The 8,422-nt window shown below is 38.4% G+C and overlaps 1 long non-coding RNA gene across 1 annotated transcript; it reads right to left on the bottom strand.

The window, feature by feature from the left end:
* Positions 1-3,172: 3,172 nt before the first annotated feature.
* Positions 3,173-3,834, bottom strand: LOC107803897 (uncharacterized). The gene is made up of 2 exons (XR_001652094.2): positions 3,562-3,834; positions 3,173-3,479 (listed from the first exon to the last, which is right to left on the bottom strand). It is a non-coding gene; the product is annotated as an uncharacterized LOC107803897 (long non-coding RNA).
* Between the last annotated feature and the right edge of the window lie 4,588 nt (positions 3,835-8,422).

Raw genomic sequence — 8,422 nt, 5'->3', positions numbered from 1 at the left:
AAGAGGCACATTTTAGTTTGCACCTTTTCATCTCACCCTTTCGTTGTCTATAAATTTAGAGGCTTGGCTTCGTTTTTATACATGGAAAATCTTAAAATTTCTCCCATCTTTTCTGCATTATTGCATTATTTTCAAAATAAACATAAGTGTCAGGTGTGATTTGCTCCATTTGTTGGGTTCGCTAAAATTCTGTGATTTGTAGTGCCGCTATCACAGAATAGCTATTTTGTTCTATCGTGGGAGGAATTAATCCAAAACCTTGGGCAATAACGAGGGGCTTAATTTTCTTAAGGACACACAAGCAACTTGTGGGCTCGAAATTATTTTTTATTTTATTTATTGAATTAACGTTTCTTTGCTTCTATAATTTTCTGGTTTTGAACACGGAGTACCAAAAAATTTCACTTGTGGTTCAACCATGAACCAAAAAGATGAGCGGAAACTTATAATCTATAATTGTGGTACATACATGGAACACATAGAAGTGACATAAACCAATGCCATGTTATCATATAGAGCAAGCAGAGAACTCTTTGTGTGATGAACTCATGTAAAACAACTCCATTTATACGAGTTGCAGAGTCGTGTAGGTTGATATAATTAAACTCTAGATATGATAAGCACATCAGCTATGACACAATTTAAATGTCAGAAAATTCATCTTAGAAACAAAAAAATATAAAAGTTCTCTGCAGTTTTCATCATGCTATACTCAATAGAAGGTACAACTTTGTCATGCTAATTCAATAGAACGTGCACAGATAAAAATTCAAAAGTACATGAGAATTTTGGTCAATATTTGCCCCAAAAAAATCATCTTCAGTAGGTGAGAAGCTCTTGTTAATATATTGATGAACTGCTAGAGTCTCAAATGATACAAGAATATTTCTTTAATTCCTGTTGTCTTCTTATATTTTCTCTCATATATGTCATAATATGCATTTTATCGGCAGGAATATTACTTTGTTTCATGTTGTCTTCTTAGATTTTCTCTCATATGTGTCATTATATGTATTTTATATGCAAGAAATTCTTACTATGTGATGGTAAAATGCGGGAACTTAAATCCTTTGGCTCAAGATCACGGAAAGATAGCTGCCCAGAAGATCACATTGTTAATAAAGGGAGTAGAAGATTAGGAAGATCAAGAATATCAGATTGTTGATGAGAGACTTGGTTTACAACTTGATGTTTAGTTGTCTTGTACATAATGTTACTTGCGTCTTTTACTAGTCGATATATAAGTTGGTGTTCTGAGTTGGATAAATCTTGTTTTAACTGAATGATATTGTTTTGACTTTTGAGATTGATAGTAAGAACCTTCTAATTGTTTGCTCTTATGGTTTTTGTGTTTTATGCTACAAAATAGTACTTAGTTAAATAAGTAGATTAAGGTGAATTTATGATCAATTTAGCTTCCACAATAATTGCTACTAAACAGATCTCCTTTAATGGCAATTGATGCATTTTTAACGGCAATAACAAAAGCTGTTAAACATGTTTGGATAGCACATTTCTAAGGCAGATTTACTGGAAATAACAATTGCCACTAATAATATTTACTTTTAACTGCAAGAATATGATCCTTTACCAACATTTGACACAATTGCCACTAGAGGCTTTAGCGACGTTGGATACAATGGCACTAAATCAATTGCTGGTAAATATTTTTGCGTCAATAACTATTGCTGCTAAAAGCAAAATATATTGCCACTAAAAGCCTCTTTTGGTGTAGTGTATGTTATCGAGCACAAAACGTAACCGTTGGTACGCGTCTCACGCGCACGCAACACTAATGTTCTCAAACCTCTTTCGATGAGTGCTCCGACCACCGTCGGGAAACTAGCAGCGAGTGGACACATCTGAATGATCCTTCGAGCGGTGCAAACCTATCAGGAGACTCAAAATCTTCATACGTCAATACTCTTACTGGTCCGAGGCAGCAAACTCTGAGATTGCCTTATCACCCACCGGAACTCTACAAAGTCAAGCCTATTGTTTTCTTCTCCCCACAGGAAGAAGAGGAGATAGCTAAATTGTGTCGATTAACGGTAATCGAAAAATTCTCACATGGAAAAATATTAATCGGGGATATTCGCAGAGATTTCAATGCAAGATTTTTGATGAGATGAGCTGTAAAATTAGGGTATTACAATGCCAAACATATATTCATCGATTTTGCAGAAGAAGAAGACTCAATGGGTTTTATTATTTCAGAGACAAAGTTACAATCTTGGGATTTCCTATGAGACTAATGCGGCGGACAAAAGATTTCAATCAAGAAGAAGAAACTACTCTAGTCCTGGTTTGGATTCATCTACCTAGCCTTAAATGGCACTACTACAACTGGGATGCTCTGAAGAGAATCACCTCTCCTATAAGTACCCTCCTAACTATTGACAAAGCTACATCGACTAAATCTTGGACCAATTTTGCTAAAGTAAAGATAGAAAGTGATTTAGCTGTGCTGAGACCGGATTCTATTTGGGTGGGTACAAAGGATGAAAATGGTATTAAGGGTGATGGTTTTTGGAAAGAGGTGTAGTATGATTTCGTTCTTGATTATTGTTTCAAATGTATGCATCAGGGCCACTCTGAAGATGTGTGCTATTCTCAGAATAATAAGAATCAGAATGCCAAGACTTATAAGAAGAATCAATATAATAAGAGTTTTGAAGTGTTTCCTGATAAGTAACAACAAAGAATTGAGAAATGGAATGATGCAAAGACTTAAGAGCAAGGGAATATAAAGGCTAAACAGGCACAAGTTAATGCAAAGGTTGTTCCTAATAAGGAGGTTCTCATTCTTAAGAACCTGTCAATGTGAATGGCACACAACAGTTACAAACCAAAAAGCACATTGCCAAGAAACAAACTACTAACAGACAAAAGATTCAAAATGGTCTTAAAGCTAAGAAGATGAAATGGATAGTGAGACAAAAAGGGATCAACATTGATCAACAAAAGCAATCCGGTGCTAATGAGGAAATAAAAAATATTTTGAAGGGCAATAATGTTGTTGTGGTGACTGCACAAAAGGATAGCCAAACTTTGGTACACATGCCGGAAGCCATAAATTCTCCTGTACCCGTGGCTAATTCTTTCCAACATCTGTCGCACCTGAACGAAAATGAGAAATCTATTGAGGTTGTGAAGTCTGCTAAAAAAATAATAAAAGTAGTTCCAAGGAGTTGGAGTCCAACGATAAAGAAGATAATTTGGCACAGAACAAGGTGGGGTGAGAAACATGTTGAAGCATGCTTATCTCCCTAAAATACTGTAAATGATAGTTCAAATGCTATAACCACTTATACAGAGGTGGATAACATGACACATCTTAAGGTTTCTGAAACACATATCACAAACAACTCCAATATGGTTTCTTCTAACCCCGAAGTTATTAGCCATACTGTGACTAAAAAGATAAGGGCATCACTATTGGTGTACACCTCTGGGGTCCTCAAACATCAATGGAGAATCTGCAATATCAATGTGAACAGAGGAAGATCAACAATGGAATACAAAAGGGTGACAATTATTGTAGTACTAGCCAACAAATACCTTAGGCGGAGAAAGATAAAACTGGACCATTAATGATAACAACACATGGTGAGTCCGATGAAGACAACACTAGTGAATATGCATCTGATGAATCCGATGAAGACATACATGAGAAAGGGGAGGAAGAAGACAAATATGAAGAGTGCAATTCTACAGATGAAGAAGAGCTTCTAAATGCTTTTGCTCTAAGAACCTCATGGAAATACCAGTCTGGAGAGATTGCAGTGGAAGAGCAGACAAAGGATCTCATCATGAGAGAGAATTTATCACCTAGGCAAGGTGAGAAAAATAAGAAAAAAGAGAATAATGCTACTGGAGGTCTCTCCCCTGTCACTAGGGCAAAGATCAAAGCCAAACAAATTGTTCCCCAATCTCATTCATTTAATGATTAGTTCCATTATATGGAATATTAGAGGGACAAAGTCCAGGAGGATTTTGAAAGAATAAAATTCATATCCAACATGTACAAACTCCAATTTATTGCTATCCAAGAACTATTTGTGGATTCTACTCACATTGAATCCTATAAAAGGATGTTGGGGGTTTGAAAATTGTCACTCTAATAGCAATGAAAAAATCTGTATTTTCTTGAATGCACAACTCAATGCTACTAGTTTTTATCGGGAAAGAGGTGAAACTTCAAATGAGCCTAACCAGTCGTGATGGCGCCTATCGTGGAACTAGGTAAGCCGAAATTCTCAATATGCTTTCAATGTATAACAAAAGTGAGCTAAAACAATTAAACTAACTGAAGGTTTACATAATAACGGGGTAAAAACCCAAAATATAAGTGCGGAATGATAGCCCGACATCGGGGTATCACTAAGTCATGAGCATCTAGCAACCAATCTAGAAAGAAAGTGTACTACAGTCTGTGCCAAATGCCAATACAAGAGAGAAAAGATAATAAGAAAGGAGAAACAAGGACTGCGGATGCCGGCAGCTACCTCGTAAGTCTCCGATAATCAGCTCGCGCACGAACTCAGCGACCGCCAGAACTGTACAAAACTAGATCTGCACATGAAGTGCAGGATGTAGCATGAGTATAACCAATTCATCAAGTAACAGAAAGGAACTGAGAAGCAGTGATGAACTATAAAAATTACAGATCATTTCAAAAAATTTCAGTAAAGAGTGAAGATGCTTTCAAATCCGGTGGTATATGTCAAATCAGTTCGAGCTCAAGTAAAACAGATTTGAATCTTCCAGAAATTTCACAACAAGTGCAACAATAAATAAAAGCAAGTACAGCCTCTCAAGGCAGCAGTCACTCAACCCATCTTAACAGCTCATACTCTCGGCTCTCAGCCCTCAATACACACTCTCAATAGGTACCTGCGCTCACTGGGGGTGTACAGACTCCAGAGGGGCTCCTTCAGCCCAAGCGCTATATTGTTGTGGCGTGCAGCCCGATCCAATATTTTTGCGGCGTGCAACCCGATCCAATAATATATATATATATATATATATATATATATATATATATATATATATATATATATATATATATAGCTCAAAGGCTTGTTACGGCGTGCAACCCGATCCAATATACCTCACAGCTCGCAGCTCGGCACTCAGGCCCTATCTCAGTCACTAACCTCTCCAGCCCCTCGGGCTCACAGAATATCATAATAATTAGCCCAAACAGAGAATACAACAAGTATCAACAAGAAATGAGAGGGAACGGAGATATAACACACAAGTAAGACTGTGACTGAGTACAAGACAACAATTAGCAGTCAATTCAACAAGTATACGACCGCTGCGGGTCCCAACAGTGATAGCATATGGCTTAAGCATGGTTTCTAACATGAAAGGCAGTCAATTGCTCAAAGACAAGGAAAACAAGTAATAACAATGGCTATTCGACTTTACAGTCTCACGGGACGAACCAAGTCACAATCCCTCACGGTGCACGCTCATACGCCCGACACCTAGCATGTGCGTCACCTCCAAATATTCACATCATACCAATTCTCGGGGTTTTATACCCTCAAAAACAGATTTAAGACTGTTACTTACCTCAACCGCCCAGAAATCCTATTCCGAAATGCCTTTGCCTCTCGAATTGACCTCCAAATTCCCCGAATCTAGCCACAAATAATACGAGATAATCAATATTGGATAAAATGATCAATTCCACAAGAAAACTACTAAATATAGTCCAAAATCTGAAATCGGCTCAACCCAGCCCCCCGGGCCCACGTATTGAAACCCGACTAAAGTCACAAAACCCGAAAGCCCATTCACTCATGAGTCTAACTATACCAAATTTATCAAAATCCGACCTCAATTTCCCCTCCAAACCCTAAAATTCACTCTCCAATTCCCAAGACCTAATCTCCTAAATCTCACCTCAAACACTCACCAACTAGGTGTAAAAATCAGTGGGGAAACACCATTATTGAAGATACATAGGCACAAGGAACTTACCTCAGTGATTACTCCGAAATCTCACTCAAAATCCCCAAAATCCGAGCTGAAAAATGATGAAAATGGTGAAAAATCTCGAAGTCTTCTATTTATAGGTTCTGCCCAGATTTCTCGCACATGCGGCTCCATTTCCGCATCTGCGGAGCCGCATCTGCAGAAAATCACTAAAACACTGCCTCCAGTCCTGCGATCAACTGATCGCATTTGCGCTCTTCGCGGGTGCGGGAACTACATCGCACCTGCTGTCCAAACTCGCACTTGCGCCCCTAAATCCGCTTCTGGGACCATCGCAGGTGCGGGAATGCCATCGCACTTGCGTTCTCTGCCCAGATCCTCCTTAGCCGTATCTGCGGCTCCTCCTTCGCTTCTGCGGGCTCGCACCTACGGTTCCCACTCCGCAGGTGCGGTTAGACCTGTAACAGCAGCTTTAGTTGAAATTCCTCAACTCCTATCAAGCCGTTAACCACCCGAAATCACCCCGAGGCCTCCGGGAACCTTAACCAATTATACCAACAAGTCTTATAACCCGATACGAACTTAGTCAAACCTTTGAATCTCTCAAAACAACATCAAAATACCAAATTACACCCGGATTCAAGCTTAAAGAACTTCTAAACTTCCGAATTTCACAATGACGCTGAAACCTACCAAACCACGTCCGATTGACCTCAAATTTTATACACAAGTCAAAAATGACACCACGAACCTATTCCAACTTCCGAAAATCTAATCCGACCCCGATATCAAAATTTTCACTGCCGGCCAAAATTGCCAAAATTCTAACTTTCGCCAATTCAAGCCTATTTCTACTACGGATCTCCAAATCACATTCTGGACGTGCTCCTAAATCAAAAATTACCTAACGGAGCTAACAGAACCATACAAATTTAAATTCGTGGTCATTTTCCCACAAGTCGGCATCCGGTCAACTTTTTCAATTTAAGCTTCCAATTAAGTGACTAAGTGTCTCAATTCACTCCAAAACTACTCCGGACCCGAACCAACCAACCCGGTAAGACATAATACAACTGTAAAGCACAAAAGAAGCAGAAATAGGGAAAACAGGACTATCTCTCGAAACGACCGGCCGAGTCGTTACAAGGTTACACGTCAAATGATCTAGAGAGCGGAGGACTCAATTTTGTGGATGACTATTGTCTATGCCAAAACTAAGAGAATTCTAAAAACATTTCTGTGGGATAGTTTGACACAATGCAATCAAAGTATCAATGGTCCTTGGTGTATCTCTGGTGACTTCAATGTCATAATGGAAGCTGAGGAAAAGAAGGGAGGCGTACCTCATAGGACGAAAAAAAGTTAGGAATTTATCTCATGCATTAAAGAATGTGGCATGGTGGATGCAGGGTTCAGTAGACCTAGATTTACATGGTGTAATGGCAAGGGTAATGGCCATATAATTTGGAAAAGATTGGACAGAGTTTTACTCAATCATGAATGAACCGGTTTATTCCCTAGAGAATGAAATTGTTCACTTGGCTAGTACAGGCTCAGATCACACTCTAATGCTTATGAAATGTGGTGCTCTTGATCATAATTTTATCAGATATTTTAGATTTTTAAATTTTTGGGTTGATCAACCTAATTTTTTCATTGTTGTGCGGCAAGCCTGAGACAATGAAATAGTTGAAAATGTTATGTAGAGGTTCCAACAAAAAATGAAGCAGGTTGCTAGAAAATTGAGCATGTGATCCAAAGAGTAAATTGGTGATATTTTTCTGAATGTTAAAGAATGGGAGCACAAAATGATACAATTAGAGATGCAATACATTGATAGTGAGGATGAAGAACATATGACAGAGTTACATAAGGCCCAAACTCAGTACACTAGGTGGTTAAAGGCGGAAGAAACTATGTTGAAACAAAAGGCAAACATTAAATGGCTTGAGGAAGGAGACTCTAACAGCAAATATTTTCATGCCATTATCAATGAGAGAAGGAGAAGACTGACACTTCACAAGATTAAGACTCAAGATGGACAATGGCTTCAAGGGACCAAGAGATTGCCACTGGGACAGTTGAATACTTTGAAAATCTGGGACAGTTGAATACTTTGAAAATCTTTTAAAAAAAGACAGCTAACCTCTCGATTTACAATTTTTGGATATCATTGACTCTGTCATTACTTTGGAAGAAAATGATAACCTATGTGTTATTCCTGGAGAGAAGGAAATTAAAGATGTAGTGTTTAGTATGGATAAGAACAGTGCCCCAGGTCCAGATGGATTTGGTGGAGCTTTCTATCAGGGATGTTGGGAGATTATAAAGCAAGGTCTAGTTGAAATTATACAAACTTTTTTCAATGGGAATAGCCTGACCAGGTTTTATATCAACTCTTATTTGATTCTACTACCTAAGGTGGAGCACCCTGAAATTTTTTCTGATCTTTGACCCATTATTCTTAGTAACT

This window comes from Nicotiana tabacum, chromosome 23 (assembly GCF_000715075.1).
Source record: "Nicotiana tabacum cultivar K326 chromosome 23, ASM71507v2, whole genome shotgun sequence".
Classification (NCBI taxonomy): Eukaryota; Viridiplantae; Streptophyta; class Magnoliopsida; order Solanales; family Solanaceae; genus Nicotiana; species Nicotiana tabacum.
Note: the sequence above shows the minus strand (reverse complement) of the source record. Positions and strands in the feature narration are given on the sequence as shown.